The 17,212-nt window shown below is 43.3% G+C and overlaps 1 pseudogene; it reads right to left on the bottom strand.

Moving 5' to 3' along the window:
* Positions 1-4,328: 4,328 nt before the first annotated feature.
* Positions 4,329-5,210, bottom strand: LOC105708125 (patr class I histocompatibility antigen, B-2 alpha chain-like; annotated as a pseudogene).
* Positions 5,211-17,212: the final 12,002 nt, after the last annotated feature.

Genomic DNA, 17,212 nt, shown 5'->3' with positions numbered 1-17,212 from the left:
CAGGTGCTTCTCAAGCTTTAATGTGCACGCAAGTCACCTGAGCATCTTGTTAAAATGGACTTTGATTCTGTAATGCTGCGGGGGTGGGCCCTGCAGTTTCAGTGAGCTCACCGGTGGTGGTAATGGTAATGCTGCTGGCCTGGAGACTACTTTTTTTTTTTTTTTTTTAAGAGGCGGGTTCTTGCTTTTGCCCGGGCTGGAGTGCAGTAGTCCCATCGTAGTTTACTGTAGCCTCGAACTCCTGGGCTGAAGGGGATACTCCTGCCTCAGCCTCCCAAGCAGCTGGGACTAAAGGCTTGAGCCACTGTTTCTGGCTCTGCAGGTCACATATTAATACTAGAAGACATCTAGTATTTAAAACAAAACTCATCTTTTTTTAATTATCAAAAATGATTTATTTATTGAGATGAAGTAACTACATAGATTTCACAGTACTTTGGAATACTTACATTTAGCTAAAGTTACCAAGACTCGCAGGAGCTCCCATCCCAATTATCTTCCTTTTGCCTTTGATTCCATTATTTCTTCAATTTCATATTCTCGATAGATGCTGATTTTTTTCCATTCTCAATCTTATGCCCAAATCGGTTGATTTATTTTCCCGTTCTTTGGCTTTTCTTGCCTTTGATCTGTTCTCCCTCCACAGCAACCTGTTGCTATTTAGCGTTCTTAAAACAGGCCATCCTCCTTAAAACCTGTGGGAGTTTATTACCTGACACCTCAAATCTAAATTCATTTGGACCTCAAACCTCTCCAATGTATTGTTTGCGTCAGGCAATGTTGTAGCATTATTTTTTTAATTGACCCAAAAAATGTATATATTTGTGTACAAGGGTTTTTTTGTTGTTGTTTTTTTTTCTTTTTTTTTTTTTGAGACAGTCTCGCTCTGTCGCCTGGTGCCAGGCTGGAGTGCAGTGGCTCGATCTTGGCTCACTGCAACCTCCCCCTCCCGGGTTCAAGCAATTCTCCTGCCTCAGCCTCCTGAGTAGCTGGGATTACAGGCGCACACCACCACGCCCAGCTAATTTTTATATTTTAGTAGAGACGGGTTTTCACTATGTTGGCCAGGATGGTGTGTACAAGTCTTAAAATGTATGTTGTAAAATAGCTACATTGAGCTCATTAACATAGATATGCTTATCATTAACCCCATATGCTTATTATTTTGTCGTGAGAACACTTAACCTCATAGCGATTTTCAACATGATACATTAACTATAGTCGCCATGTTGTATGATAAATGTCTTGAACTTACTCCTGCTGTCTAACCGAAATTTTAAATTCTTTGACCAATATCTACCAACCCCCACCTCACTCCCCCAGCACATGGTAACTACCATTCTATTCTCTGCTTCTGTGAGTTCATTTTTATATTCCACATATACATGACATCTTGTGATGTTTGTCTTTCTGTGCCTGGCTTTTTTTTCTTCTTTTTTTGAGATAGGGTCTCACTCAGTCACCCAAGACTGGAGTGTGGTAGCACAATCACAGCTCCCTGCAGCCTCACTCCTGGGGCTTAGGCGATCCTCCCAACTGAGCCTCCCAAGCAGCTGGGTCTATAGGCGTACAACACTATACCCAGCTAATTTTTGTGAGGTTTTTTTCTGTGTTTTTGTTTTTTTGTAGAGACAGGTTTCGCTGTGTTGCCCAAGCTGGTCAAACTCCTGGGCTCAAGCCATCCCAAAGTGCTAGAATTACAGGCATACGCTGCCCTGCCTGGCTTATTTTAATTAATAAAACATCCTCCAGGTTCATCTAAGTTGTTGCAAATGACAAGACTTCCTTCTTTTTAAGGCTGAATAGTATCCCATTGTGTATATGAACCATGATTTCTTTGTCCATTGATCTGGTGAAGGACATAGATTGATTCCATATCTCAGCTATTGCAAATAATGTTGCTGTGGACACGGGAGTGCAGATATCTCCTCAACACGCTGAGTTCTTTTCCTCTGGAATCCCAGTGGTGGGACTGCTGAATCATACGGTATTCTTATTTTTAATTTTTTGAGGAACCTACATATTGTTTTCTATAGTGGCTGCTCTAATTGACATTCTCACCAATAGAGTGTACAAGGGTTCCTTTTCTCCACATTCTTTGAGCTATTTTGAAATCTAGAGTAGACTATTATAAACTATAGTCACCCTGCCAATCTGTCAAACCCTAGAGTTTATTTCTTCTATCGAACTGTATATTTGTGCCCATGAATCAGGCTCTCTTCACCTGCCTTTTCCCCCTACCCTTCCCAGCCTCTGGGAAGGGTAAACATTAGTCTCTGTCTTCATGAGATCTACTGTCTCTGCTCCCACATATGAGTGAGAACATGTAATATTTGTCTTCCTGTCCTTGCCTCATTTCACTTAATGATTGGAGTGCCATCATGTTGCTGCAAATGAATGCCATACTTTTTACGGCTGAATAATCCGTTGCGTATATATCTCCCAAATTTTTCTTTTTTGGAGACAGTCTTGCCCTGTTGCCCAGACTGCAGGACAGTAGAACGATCATGGCTCACTGCAACCTCTGCCACCCAGTTTCAAGCAATTCTCTTGCCTCACCCTCCCAAGTAGCTGGGTCTACAAGTGCGTACCACGATGGCTGGCTAATTTATTTTCAGTAGAGCTGGGGTTTCAGTATATTGCCCAGGCTGGTTTCGAGCTCCTAACCGCAGGTGATCTGCCCACCTTGGCCTCCCAAAGTGCTGGGATTACAGGTGTGAGTCACCGCACCTGGCCTGTACCACATTTGTTGTATCCATTCATCCATTGACAGGCACTTAGGTTGATTCCATATTTCAGCTATTGTGAATAGTGCTGCAATAAACATGGGAATGCAGGGATCCCTTTGGTATATTGATTTCCTTTCTATTGGATATATACCCAGTAGTGGAATTGCTAGATAATATGATAGTTCTATTATTTTTTGAGGAATTTCCATATAGTTTTCTGTAGTTGCTGTACTAATTTATGTTCTCATCAACTGTGTACAAGGGATTCCCCTTCTCTACAACCTTGCCAGCATCTGGTATTTCATGTCTCTTTTTTAAGTTGTGTGTCCCTTTTTTAAATCATTTTATTTTTTGAGATGGAGTTTCGCTCTTGTTGCCCAGGCTGGAGTGCAATGGTGTAATCTTGGCTCACTGCAACCTCTGCCTCCCAGGTTCAAGTGATTCTCCTGCCTGTCTTCCGAGGAGCTGGAATTACAGGCATGTGCCACCTTGCCCAGTTTTTTTTTTTTTTTTTTTTTTTTTTTTTTTTTTTTTTTGGTATGTTCGGTAGAGATGGGTTTTCCATGTTGGTCAGGCTGGTCTCAAACTCCCAACCTCAGGTGATTGTCCGCCTCGGCCTCCCAAAGTGCTGGAATTACAGGCATGAGCTACTGCACCTGGCCTTTTTTTTTAAAAAAAAAAAAATTACTTTAAGTTCTGGGATACATGTGCAGAACGTACAGGCGTGTTACGTAGGTATACATGTGCTGTGGTTGTTTGCTGCACCTATCAACCTGTCCTCTAGGTTTTAGGCCCCACATGCATTAGGTATTTGTCCTAATGTTCTCCCTCCCCTTGTTTCCCCGCAACAACAGGCCCTGGTGTGTGATGCTCTCCTCCCTGTGTCCATGTGTTCTCATTGTTCAACTCCCACTTATGAGTGAGAACATGTGGTGTTTGGTTTTTCTGTTCCTGTGTTAGTTTGCTGAGAATGATGGTTTCCAGATTCAACCATGTCCCTGCAAAGGACATGAATTCATCCTTTTTTATGGCTGCATAATATTACATGGTGTATATGTGCCACATTTTCTCTATCCAGTCTATCATTGTTGGGCATTTGGGTTGGTTCCAGGTCTTTGCTATTGTAAATAATACTGCAATAAATATATGTGTACATGTGTCTTTATAGTAGAATAATTTATAATCCTTTGGGTATATGTACCCAGTAATGGGATTGCTGAGTCAAATGGTATTTCTGGTTCTAGATCCTTAAGGAATTGCCATGCTGCCTTCCACAATGGTTGAACTAATTTACACTCCCACCAACAGTGTAAAAGCATTCCTGTTTCCCCACAGCCTCACCAGCATCTGTTTCCTGAATTTTTTTTTTTTTTTTTCCCGGAAGGTTCTCAGGTTTTTCATTTATTTCCTCTCTCAAATTTTAGGAATCCTCTCTTTTAATTAACCCATCAACCTCTCATGGCAAAAATCAGAAAAGAAATTTATATTCAGATTCTTATTTTCAGTAGAGAAGTAAGAGTTTACAATTCAGTGTACCATGAAGTTGAAATAGGGATGGAGACACCCAGCCCCACCTCTCCGGAACAGGAAAGATGACTGGGGAGGGAACACAGGTCAGCGTGGGGACAGGGGTCATGGTGGACACGGGGGTGGGCTGTCTCTCCGCCTCCTCACATTATGCTAACAGGGATGCAGACACATTCCGATGCCTTTGCAGAAAGAGGAGCCAGAGGCTCTTGAAGTCGCAAAGGAGAGGTGTGAAGAAATCCTTCATCTCAGTCCCACACAAGGCAGCTGTCTCAGGCTTTACAAGCTGTGAGAGACATATCAGAGTCCTGGGCACTGTCACTGCACGCAGCCTGAGAGTAGCTCCCTCCTTTTCCACCTGAGCTCTTCCTCCTCCACATCACAGCAGTTAACACAACTACAGTGACCACAGCTCCCAGGACAGCCAGGCCAGCAACGATGCCCATGATGGGGATGGTGGGCTGGGAAAACGGCTCCCATCTCATGGTGAGGGGCTCAGGTAGTTCCTCATGCTGCACACGGCACATGTATCTCTGCTCCTCTCCAGAAGGCCCCACGACAGCCACCCACTTCTGGAAGGTTCCATCCCCTGCTGGCCTGGTATCCACAAGCTCCATGTCCTGGGTCTGGTCCTCCCCATCCCACTGCCAGGTCAGTGTGATCTCTGCAGGGTAGAAGCCCAGGGCCCAGCACCTCAGGGTGGCCTCATGGTCAGAGATAGGGTGGTGGGTCACGTGTGCCTTTGGGGGATCTGCGCTGAGTATTTGTTCGCCTTCCACTTGCACTGGGTGATCTGAGCCGCAGTGTCCGCGGCAGTCCAGGAGCTCAGGTCCTCATTCAGGGCGATATAATCCTGCCATCGTAGGCAAACTGTTCATACCTATGGAGGAAGCGCCCGTCCGGCCCCAGGTCGCAGCCTTGTAGCCTGTTTCCTGAATTTTTAATAATGGCCATTCTAACTGGTGGGAGATGGTATCTCATTGTGGTTTTGATTTGCATTTCTCTAATGACCAGTGATGATGAGCTTTTATTTATTTTTTTGGATGCATAAATGTCATTCTTTTGAGAAGTGTCTGTTCATATCCTTTGCCCACTTTTTGATGGGGTTGTTTTTTTTTTTTCTTGTAAATTTAAGTTCCTTGTAGATTCTGGATATTAGCCCTTTGTCAGATGGGTATATTGCAAAAATTTTCTCCCATTCTGTAGATTGCCTTTTCATTCTGATCATAGTTTCTTTTGCTGTGCAGAAGCTCTTTAGTTTAAGTAGATCTTATTTGTCAATTTTGGCTTTGTTGCAATTGCTTTTAGTGTTTTAGTCATGAAGTCTTTACCCATACCTATGTCCTGAATGGTATTGCCTAGGTTTTCTTCTAGGCTTGTTATGGTTTTGGGTTTTACATTTAAATCTTTAATCCATCTTGAGCTAATTTTTGCATAAGGTGTAAGGAAGGGGTCCAGTTTCTGTTTTCTGCATTTGGCTGGCCAGTTTTCCTAGCACCATTTATTAAATGGGGAATCCTTTCCCCATTGCTTGTTTCTGTCAGATTTGTCAAAGATGAGATGACTGTAGATGTGTGGTGTTATTTCTGAGGTCTCTGTTCTGTTCCATTGGTCTACATCTGTTTTGGTACCAGTACCATGCTGTTTTGGTTACTGTAGCCTTGTTGTATAGTTTGAAGTAAGGTAGTGTGATGCCTCCAGCGTTGTTATTTATGCTTAGGATTGTCTTGGCTAAACAGGCTCTTTTTTGGTTCCATCTGAATTTTAAAGTTTTTTCTAATTCTGTGAAGAAAGTCAGTGGTAGCTTAATGGGAATAGCATTGAGTCTATAAATTACTTTGGGCAGTACGACCATTTTCATGATATTGGTTCTTCCTATCCATGAGCATAGAATGTTTTTCCATTTGTTTGTGTCCTCTCTTGTTTCCTTGAGCAGTGGTTTGTAGCTCTCCTTAAAGAGGTCCTTCACATCCCTTGTAAGTTGTATTCCTAAGTATTTGATTCTCTTTGTAGTAATTGTGTATGGGAGTTCACTTATGATTTGGCTCTCTGCTTGTCTATTATTGGCATATAGGAATGCTTGTGATTTTTGCACATTGATTTTTATATCCTAAGACTTTGCTGAAGTTGCTTATCAGTTTAAGAAGTTTTGGGACTGAGACAGTGGGGTTTTCTAAATATACAATCATGTACTCTGAAAATAGAGACACTTTGACTTCCTCTCTTCCTATTTGAATGCCTTTATTTCTTTCCCTTGCCTGATTGCCCTGGCCAGAACTTCTAATAGTACATTGAATAGGAGTGGTGAGAGAGGGCATCCCTGTCTTGTGCCGGTTTGCAAAGGGAATGCTTCCAGCTTTTGCCCTTTCAGTATGATATTGGCTGTGGGTTTCTCATGAATAGCTCTTATTATTTGGAGATACGTTCTATCAATATCTAGTTTATTCAGAGTTTTTAGCATGAAGGGATGTTGTATTTTGTCGAAGGCCTTCTCTGCATCTATGGAGATAATCATGTGGTTTTTGTCATTGGTTCCGTTTATGTAATGGATTATGTTTATTGATTTGTGTATGTTGAACCAGGCTTGCATCCCAGGGATGAAGCTGACTTGACTGTGGTGGATAAGCTTTTTGATGTACAGCTGGATTCAGTTTGCCAGTATCTTATGGAGGATTTTCACATCAATGTTCATCAGGGATATTGGCCTGAATTTTTCTTTTTTTGTTGTCTCTGCCGGGTTTTATATCAGGATGATGCTGGCCTCATAAAATGAGTTAGAAGTCCCTCTTTTTCTATTGTTGGGAATCATTTCAGAAGGAATGGTACCAGCTCCTCTTCGTACCTCTGGTAGATTTCTGCTGTGAATCCATCTGGTCCTAGGCTTTTTTTGGTTAGTAGGCTATTAATTACTGCCTCAATTTCAGAACTACTTATTGGTCTATTCAGGGATTTGACTACTTTCTGGTTTAGTCTTGGGAGGGTGTATGTGTCCAGTAATTTATCCATTTCTGCTAGATTTTCTAGTTTATTTGTGGAAAGGTGTTTATAGTATTCTCTGATGGTAGTTTGTATTGCTGTGGGATAAGTGGTGATATCCCCTTTATCATTTTCTATCGTATCTATTTTATCTCTTTTCTTCTTGATTAGTCTAGCTAGCAGTCTATTTTGTTAATCTTTTCAAAAAGCTAGTGCCTGGATTCATGGATTTTTTTTAAAGGGATTTTTGTGTCTCTATCTCCTTTAGTTCTGCTCTGATCCTAATTTCTTGTCTTCTACTAGCTTTTTAATTTGTTTGCTCTTGCTTCTCTAGTTCTTCTCATTGTGATGTTAGGGTGTCAATTTTAGATCTTTCCAGCTTTCTGATGTGGGCATTTAGTGCTATAAATTTCCCTTTGAACACTGCTTTAGTTGTGTCCCAGAGATTCAGGTACATTTGTCTCTTTGTTCTCATTGGTTTCAAAGAACTTCTTTATATCTGACTTAATTTTGTTATTTACCCAATACTCATTAAGGAGCAGGTTGTTCAATTTCCACGTAGTTGTGTGGTTTTGAGTGAGTTTCTTAATCCTGAGTTCTAATTTGATTGCACTGTGGTCTGAGAGATTGTCATGATTTCTGTTCTTGTGCATTTGCTGAGGAGTGTTTTACTTCCAATTATGTGGTCAATTTTAGAATCAGTGCTATGTGGTGTTGATTTGGGGTGGAGAGTTCTGTAGATGTCTATTAAGTCCACTTGGTCCAGACCTGAGTTTAAGTCCTTGATATCCTTGTTAATTTTCTGTCTCATCGCTCTGTCTAATATTAACAGTGGGGAGTTAAAGTCTCCCACTATTATTTGTGGGAGTCTAGTCTCTTTGCAGGTCTCTAAGAACTTGCCTTATGTATCTGGGTGCTCCTGTATTGGGTGCATATATATTTAGGATTGTTAGCTCTTCTTGTTGCATTGATCCCTTTACCATTATGTAATGTCCTTTTGGTCCTTTCTGATCTTTGCTAAAGTCTGTTTTATCAGAGACTAAAATTGCAACCCCTGCTTTTTTCTTTTTTGCTTTCCATTTACTTGGTAAATATTCCTCCATTCTTTTATTTTGAGCCTATGTGTGTCTTTGCACATGAGATGGTTTTCCTGAATACAGCGTACCAATGGGTCTTGATTCTTTATCCACTTTGCCAGTCTGTGTCTTTTTAATTGGGGCATTTAGCTTATTTACATTTAAGGTCAATATTGTCATGTGTGAATTTGATCCTGTCATTATGATACGAGCTGGTTATTTTGCACATTAGTTGATGCAGTTTCTTCATTGTGTTGTTGGTCTTTATATTTTTGTTGTGTTTTTGCAGTGGCTGGTACTAGTTTTTCCTTTCCATATTTCGTGCTTCCTTCAGGAGCTCTTGTAAGGCAGGCCTGGTGGTGACAAAATTCCTCAGCATTTCCTTGTCTGTAAAGGATTTTTTTTTTTTTTTTTTTTGAGACGGAGTCTTGCTCTGTCAGTGCAGCGGCATGATCTCGGCTCACCGCAACCTCTGCCTCCTGGGTTCAAGTGATTCTCCTGCCTCAGCCTCCTGAGTAGCTGGGATTACAGGTGTGCACCACCATACCCAGCTAATTTTTGTTTTTTTTTGATAGAGATGCAGTTTCACCATGTTGGTCAGGCTGGTCTCGAACTCCTGACCTCGCGATCTGCCTCCCTTGGCCTCCCAAAGTGCTGGGATTATAGGCGTGAGGGACCATGCCTGGCCCTGTGAAGGATTTTATTTCTCCTTCACTGATGAAGCTTAGTTTGACTGAACATGAAATTCTAGGTTAAAAATTCTTTAAGAATGTTGAGGATGGGCATGGTGGCTCACACCTGTAATCCCAGCACTTTGGGAGGCTGAGGTGTGTGGATCACCTGAGATCAGGAGTTGGAGACCAGTCTGGCCAACATGGTGAAACCTCGTCTCTACTAAAAATATAAAAATTAGCCAGGCGTGGTGGCATGCTCCTGTAGTCCCAGCTACTCGGGGCTGAGGCAGGAGAATTGCTTGAACCCGGGAGGCGGAGGTTGCAGTGAGTTGAGATCACACCATTGCACTCTAGCTTGGGCAACAAGAGCAAAATGCTGTTGAAAAAAAATGTTGACAATTGTTCACCAACTATCTTCTGGCTTGTAGGGTTTCTGCAGAGAGACCCACTGTTAGTCTGATGGGCTTCCCTTTGTGGGTAACCTGACCTTTCTCTCTGGCTACACTCAACATTTTTCCCTTAGTTTCAACCTTGGAGAAACTGACAATTATGTGTCTTGGGGTTGCTCTTCTCAAGGAGTATCTTAGTGGTGTTTTCTCTATTTCCTGAATTTGAATGTTGGCCTGTCTTGGCATATTGGGGAAGTTCTCCTGGATAATATCCTGAAGTGTGTTTTCCAACTTGGTTCCATTCTCCCCATCACTTTCAGGTACACCAATCAATCATAGGTTTGGTCTTTTCACATAGTCCCATATTTCTTAGAGGTTTTGTTCATTTCTTTTTATTCTGTTTTCTCTATTCTTGTCTTCATGCCTTATTTCAGTAAATCGATCTTCAGTCTCTGATATCCTTTCTTCTGCTTGATCAATTCAGCTATCGATGCTCGTGTATGCTTCATGAAGTTCTCGAGCTGTGTTTTTCAGCTCCATCAGATCATTTATGTTCCTCTCTAAACTGGTTATTCTAGTTAGCAGTTCCTATAATCTTTTATCAAGGTTCTTAGCTTCTTTGCATTGGGTTAGAACATGCTCCTTTAGCTCACGGGAGTTTGTTATTACCCACCTTCTGAAGCCTACTTCTGTTAGTTTGTCAATCTTATTTTCAGTCCAGTTTTGTGCCCTTGCTGGAGAGGAGGAGTGATCATTTGGAGGAGGAGAAGCATTCCGGTTTGGGGAATTTTCAGCATTTTTGCCCTGGGTTTTCCCTCATCTTCATGGATTTACCTCCTTTGATCTTTGAGGCTGATGACCTTTGGATGGGGTTTTAGCATGGGGGTCCTTTTTGTTGATGCTGATGTTCCTGCTCTCTGTTTATTAGTTTCTCTTCTAATAGTCAGGGCCCTCTTCTGCAGGTCTGCTGCCGTTTGCTCGAGGTCCACTCCAGACCCTGTTCTCCTGGGTATCACCAGTAGAGGCTGCAGAATAGCAAAGATTGCTGCCTGTTCCTTCCTCTGGAAGCTTCATCCCGGAGGGGCACCAGGCTGATGCCAGCCAAAGCTCTCCTGTATGAGGTGTCTGTCGACTCCTGCTGGGAGGTGTCTCCCAGTCAGGAGGCACAGGGGTCAGGGACCCACTTGAGGAGGCAGTCTGTCCCTTAGCAGAACTGGTACACTGTGCTGGGAGAAGCCCTCCTGGGAGGACAGCTGCTGTCTTCAGAGCTGGCGGGCAGGAACGATGAAATCAGCTGAAGCTGCACCCACAGCCGCCCCTTCCCCCAGGTGCTCTGTCCCAGGGAGATGGGAGTTTTATCTGTAAGCTCCTGACTGGGGCTGTTACCTTTCCTTCAGAGATGCCCTGCCCAGTGAGGAGGAATCTAGAGAAGCAGTCTGGCCACAGCTGCTTTACAACGCCATGGTGAATTCCACCCAGTCCAAATATCCTAGCCTCCTTAACACTGTCGGGAAAACCACCTACTAAAGCCTCAGTAATGGCAGATGCCCCTCCCAGCACCAAGTTGATCATCCCAGGTTGACTTCAGACTGCTGCGCTGGCAGTGAGAATTTCAAGCCAGTGGATCTTAGCTTATTGGGCTCCATGGGAGTGGGATCTGCTGAGCGAGACCGCTTGGCTCCCTGGCTTCAGCCCGCTTTCCATTTCCAGGGTAGTGAACGGTCCTGTCTTGCTGGGGTTCCAGGCCCCAATGGAGTATAAAAACTCCTGTAGCTAGCTTGGTGTCTGCCCAAACAGCCACCCAGTTTTCTGCTTGAAACCCAGGGACCTGAAGGTGTAGGCACATGAGGGAATCTCCTGATCTGCAGACTGCAAAAACCGTGGGGAAAGCGTAGTATCTGGGCAGGATAGCACAGTCCCTCATGGCTTCCCTTGACTGGGGGAGGGAGGTCCCCTGGTTCCTTGCACTTCTTGGGTGAAGTGACCCACACCCACACACTGCTTCTGCTTGCCCTCCATGGGTTGTACCCACTGCCTAACCAGTCCCAATGAGATGAACTGGGCACCTCGGTTGGAAATGCAAAAGTCACGCACCTTCTGCTTTGGTCTGACTGGGAGCTGCAGACAGGAGCTGTTCCTATTCAGCTATCTTGGCTCCTCCCACCTTTCCTGTTTTTCTTTTATAAAAGCCATTTTAACTGTAGTGAGATGATATCTCGTTGTGGTTTAAATTTGCATTTATCTGGTTAGTTGTGCTGGGCTTTTTTTTTTTTTTAATTGCATTTTAGGTTTTGGGGTACATGTGAAGAACGTGCAAGATTGTTGCATAGGTACATACATGGCAGTGTGAATTGTGCCTTCCTCCCCTTCACCTATATCTGGCATTTCTCCCCATGCTATCCCTCCCCAACTCCCCACCCCCCACTGTCCCTCCCCTATTTCCCCCCGACAGACCCCCGTGTGTGATGCTCCCTTCCCTGTGTCCATGTGTTCTCATTGTTCAATACCCGCCTATGAGTGAAAACATGTGGTGTTTGATTTTCTGTTCTTCTGTCAGTTTGCTGAGAATGATGGTTTCCAGGTTCATCCATGTCCCTACAAAGGACACAAACTCATCGTTTTTGATGGCTGCATAGTATTCCATGCTGTATATGTGCCACGTTTTCCCTGTTCAGTCTATCATCGATGGGCATTTGGGTTCCAGGTCTTTGCTATAGTAAACTGTGCTGCAAAAACATTCGTGTGCATGTGTCCTTATAGTAGAACGACTTATAATCCTTTGGATATATACCCAGTAATGGGATTGCTGGGTCAAATGGAATTTCTGTTTCTAGAACTAATTTACACTCCCACCAACAGTGTAAAAGTGTTCCTATTTCTCCACATTCTTTCCAGCATCTGTTGTCTCCCGATTTTTTAATGATCGCCATTCTAACTGGCGTGAGATGGTATCTCAATGTAGTTTTGATTTGCATTTCTCTAATAACCAGTGATGATGAGTATTTTTTCATATGTTTGTTGGCCTCATATATGTCTTCTTTTGTAAAGTGTCTGTTCATATCCTTCACCCACTTTTGAATGGGCTTGTTTTTTTTCTTGTGAATCTGTTTTAGTTCTTTGTAAATTCTGGTTATCAGCCCTTTGTCAGATGGGTAAGCTGCAAAAATTTTTTCCCATTCTGTTGGCTGCCAATTCACTCTAATGACTGTTTCTTTTGCCGTGCAGAAGCTGTGGAGTTTGATTAGGTCCCATTTGTCTATTTTGGCTTTTGTTGCCAATGCTTTTGGTGTTTTGGTCATGAAGTCCTTGCCTACGCCTATGTCCTGAATGGTTTTGCCTAGATTTTCTTCTAGGGTTTTTATAGTGTTAGGTCTTATGTTGAAGTCTTTAATCCATTTGGAGTTAATTTTAGTGTAAGGTGTCAGGAAGGGGTCCAGTTTCTGCTTTCTGCACGTGGCTAGCCAGTTTTCCCAACACCACTTATTAAACAGGGAATCCTTTCCCCATTGCTTGTTTTTGTCAGGTTTGTCAAAGATTGGATGGTTGTAGATATGTTGTGTTGCCTCCGAGGCCTCTGTTCTGTTCCATTGATCTATATCTGTTTTGGTACCAGTACCATGCTGTTTTGATTACTGTAGCCTTGTAGTATAGTTTGAAGTCCAGTAGTGTGATGCTGCCTGCTTTGTTCTTTTTGCTTAGAATTGACTTGGCTATGCAGGCTCTCTTTTGATTCCATATGAAGTTTAAGGTGGTTTTTTCCAGTTTTGTGAAGAAGGTCATTGGTAGCTTGATGGGGATAGCATTGATTCTGTAAATTACTTTGGGCAGTATGGCCATTTTCACGATATTGATTCTTCCTAACCGTGAACATGGAATGTTTCTCCATCTGTTTGTGTCCTCTCTTATTTCGTTGAGCAGTGGTTTGTAGTTCTCCTTGAAGAGGTCCTTTACATTCCTTGTTAGTTGTATTCCTAGGTATTTTATTCCCTTTGTAGCAATTGTGAATGGCAGTTCGTTCTTGATTTGGCTCTCTTTAAGTCTGTTATTGGTGTATAGGAATGCTTGTGATTTTTGCACATTGATTTTGTATCCTGAGACTTTGCTGAAGTTGCTTATCAGTTTCAGGAGATTTTGGGCTGAGACAATGGGGTCTTCTGGATATACAATCATGTCTTCTGCAAATAGAGACAATTTGACTTCCTCCTTTCCTAGTTGAATACCCTTTATTTCTTTTTCTCGCCTGATTGCTCTGGCTTTTTTTTTTTTTTTTTTAAGACAAAATCTTGCTCTGTTACCCAGACTGGAGCATGGTAGCACCATTATAGCTCACTGCAGCCTCTGCCTCCTGGGTTCAAGGCAGAAGCCTCCTAACTTGGCCTCCCAAGTTGCTGGGACCACAGGCAGGCACCACCACACCCAGCTACTTTTTTTTTTTTTTTTTGGCAGAGGTGGTATGTCTCTATGTTGTCCAGGCTGGTATGGAACTCCTGGGCTCAAGCAGTCCTCCCACCTCAGCCTCCCATAGTACTGGGATCATAGGGGTGAGCTAACAGGACTAGTCCTTTTGGACAATTGTAAATTGGACATCTGGTTTCTTATCAATGGGTTATAAGACTCCTTTATATATCCTAGATACAATTCCCTTATCAGATATATGAGTTGCAATATATTTTTTCCTATTCTATGGGTTGTCTTTTCACTTGGATAGTGTTTTTTGTTGTTGTTTCTGTTTCTAGATGGGGTCTTGCTCTGTCACCCAGGCTGGAGTGCAGTGGCATGATCATGGCTCACTGCAGTTGCTATATCCTAGCCTCAAGCAATCCTTCCACCTCAGCCTCCCAAGTCGCTGGGACTATACCACCATGCCTGGTTAATTTAAAAAAATTTTTTTGTAGAGATGAGTTTTCCCTGTGTTGCCCAGGCTGGTCTCAAATTCCTGGGCTCAAGAAATCCTCCTACTTTGGTCTTCCAGAGTGCTGGGATTACAGGTGTAAGCCACCATGCTACTTGGGAGGCTGAGGCAGGAGAGTTGCTTCAATCCAGGAGGCAGAGGCTGCAGTGAGCTGAGATCATGTCATTGCTCTCTAATTTGGGCAACAAGAGCAAAACTCTGTCTCAAAAAAGAAACCACCATTGCCTGGCCAAAGGTGTTATTGTAAGCACAAAAGTTTTCCATTTTGATGAGGTCTAATTTATGGTGTTTTTTTTTTTGTCACTTTCGTTGTCATTTAAAGAAACTAAAGCCTAACCCAAGATTGTGAAAATGTATTCCTGTAGTAAGAATTGTGTAGTTCCAACACTTACATTTAGGTCTGTGCTGCATTAGGAGTTAGTCTTTGTGTGTCGTGTAGGAAGAGGTCTAATGTCATTCTCCTGCATGCAGATATCCAGTTGTCCTGGCACCATCTGTGGAAAAGGTGGTTGTTTCCCCATTAAGTTGTCCTGACACCTTTGTCAAATATGAACTGACCATACATGTAAAGGCTTATTTTTATTTTATTTATTTATTTATTTACGAGACAGAGTCTCGCTCTGTCACCTAGGCTAGAGAGCAGTGGTGTGATTTTGGCTCACTGCAACCTCTGCCTCCTGGGTTCAAGCGATTCTCCTGCCTCAGCCTCCTGAGTAGCTGGGATTACAGGCACATGCCATCGCTCCTGGCTAATTTTTGTATTTTTAGCAGAGATGGGGTTTCTCCATGTTGGCCAGGCTGGTCTTGAACTCCTGACCTCGTGATCTACCCACCTCAGCCTCCCAAAGTGCTGGGATTACAGGCGTGAGCCACTGCACCCGGCCCATGTATTTTTATGTTTTTGAAACAGGGTATCACACTGTCACCAGGTTAGTGAGTAGCATGATCACTGCTCACCATAGCCCCAACTTCCCAGCCTCTCAAGTAACTGAAATTACAGGCATGCACTACCATGCCCAGCTAATTTTTGTATTTTTTTGTAGAGACGGATTTTCACCAGGAGTTTGGTTTCAAACTCCTGGGCTCAAGCGATCTTCCCACCTTAGCCTCACGAAGTGTTGGGATTACAAGTGTGACCCTACCGTGCCTGGCCGAAGTTTACTTTAGACCCTCAATCTATGTCTATGCTTATGCCAGTTTCATATTGCCTTACTTACAGTAGTTTTATATCTTGTTATTCTTTCAAGATGGTTTTGGCTACACTGGGTCCCTTGTGTTTCCATATAAATTTTAGGATCAGTGTGTGAATCTTCTTAACTTGGAGTAGATGCTACATAAGATTCCCAGGCCAGGTGTGGTGGCTCATGCCTGTAATCCCAGCACTTTGGGAGGCTGAGGTGGGTGGATCATGAGGTCAGGAGTTCAAGACCAGCCTGGCCAACATGGTGAAACCCTCCCTGTCTCTACTAAAGATACAAAAAATTAGCTGGGTGTGGTGGTAGGTGCCTGTAATCCCAGCTACTCTGGAGGCTGAGGCAAGAGAATCGCTTGAACCCAGGAGGTAGAGGTTTACAGTGAGCCAAGATTGCACCATTGCACTCCATCCAGCCTGGGTGACAGAGCGAGACTCCATCTCAAAAAAAAAAAAAAAAAAAATTCCCCATAGTGAACTGAGGACCAAAATTACCAGACATGGTGAAGGAAAAATTAGGGAATCAGGCAGGCCATTTATTGGTACTAGGTATATTTTGAAAATTTCCTAGAGTTGTTACTTCCGGGGGTGAGGGCACGCCGTACTGGCATGCAGGCCTCAGTTTCCAAATACTTCAGTCAAAAGATTGGATTTAGAGGATTAGAATTCCAAGAAAACCAAGGGTTAAGGAAGAGGCAGCAGGGGCAGGGCTCCAGACTGCTCTATGTAGACCAGGCCCTGGAGGAGAGTTGGAGGTTACGTGTTGCTTCCACATTGACCTAAAGCAATGGAGACTGGTTTAAACTCTTACTGCTATTCAATCCTTCCGAGATTTAAAGGACCAGTGTTCTCTGTTTTAGATGAATGCTCCCACAGAACCGACTAGGGAGGCCCATTCAATGGCTTAGGGCCAAAGTCCTTTGGGTTGTACACACGAGCTGCTGTGCTCACAAGTGGGTGTATAGCAACGGATTACATACACGAGCTTTGCTGTCAGGGCTGGCATTGAAATCTGAGCCTTACTATTTCTATCTGGGCAAACCTGGTTGTTATCCTCTGAACATGAGTTTTTATTTCTGTTTTTGAGACAGGGTCTCACTCTGTTGTCCAGGTTGGAGTACAGTGGTGCGATCATGGCTTCCTGCAGCCCCGACCTGCTGGGCTCTGAGTATCAGTTATTTCTACACACCTTGTAGTGTTCTTTTGTGGGGGGTTGGGGGGCGACATAGGATAATGCAGCATAAGCCTTGGCACAGTGCCTGGCTCAGTGAGTGGAAGATGCTGTTTTGGACAGACCCCTGAGCTTCCCAGAAAGCTTTCAGACTCTCTTGAGGACGTTGTATGCCATGGGATATTCCTTGGAACCAAGGCACTCATATCAGCATCATATGTAATGCAAAATAACTAAGTATAAACGTCTGGCCATCCCCTCATATTCCAAGAGTCTTCTATTTCTTTGCACTGTGTGGCCATGAGGCCTTTGTTCTGGTGTGATGTTGTTAGTACTTGGGGTAGATGCCAGGGCAAGAAACTCAGTCCTTTGACCTAAAAAGGGGAGGAGAACAGGGAAGAAGAGGAAAGCTTGGCAGGAGGAAAGTGGGGGGAGAGGAATACTGACAGCGAGTTGGACCGACCCTGGAAGTAGAAGTCTTGTATCGAGATGTTGAAAGGAATATTTACAGGAGGTTTTGCCTTGTCATAGGTGAGGTTGTCTTCTTTCATATCCACAAGAAATCT

Source organism: Aotus nancymaae, unplaced genomic scaffold (assembly GCF_030222135.1).
Source record: "Aotus nancymaae isolate 86718 unplaced genomic scaffold, 86718_ANA_hifiasm-v0.15.2.pri h1tg000010l, whole genome shotgun sequence".
Classification (NCBI taxonomy): domain Eukaryota; kingdom Metazoa; phylum Chordata; class Mammalia; order Primates; family Aotidae; genus Aotus; species Aotus nancymaae.
Note: the sequence above shows the minus strand (reverse complement) of the source record. Positions and strands in the feature narration are given on the sequence as shown.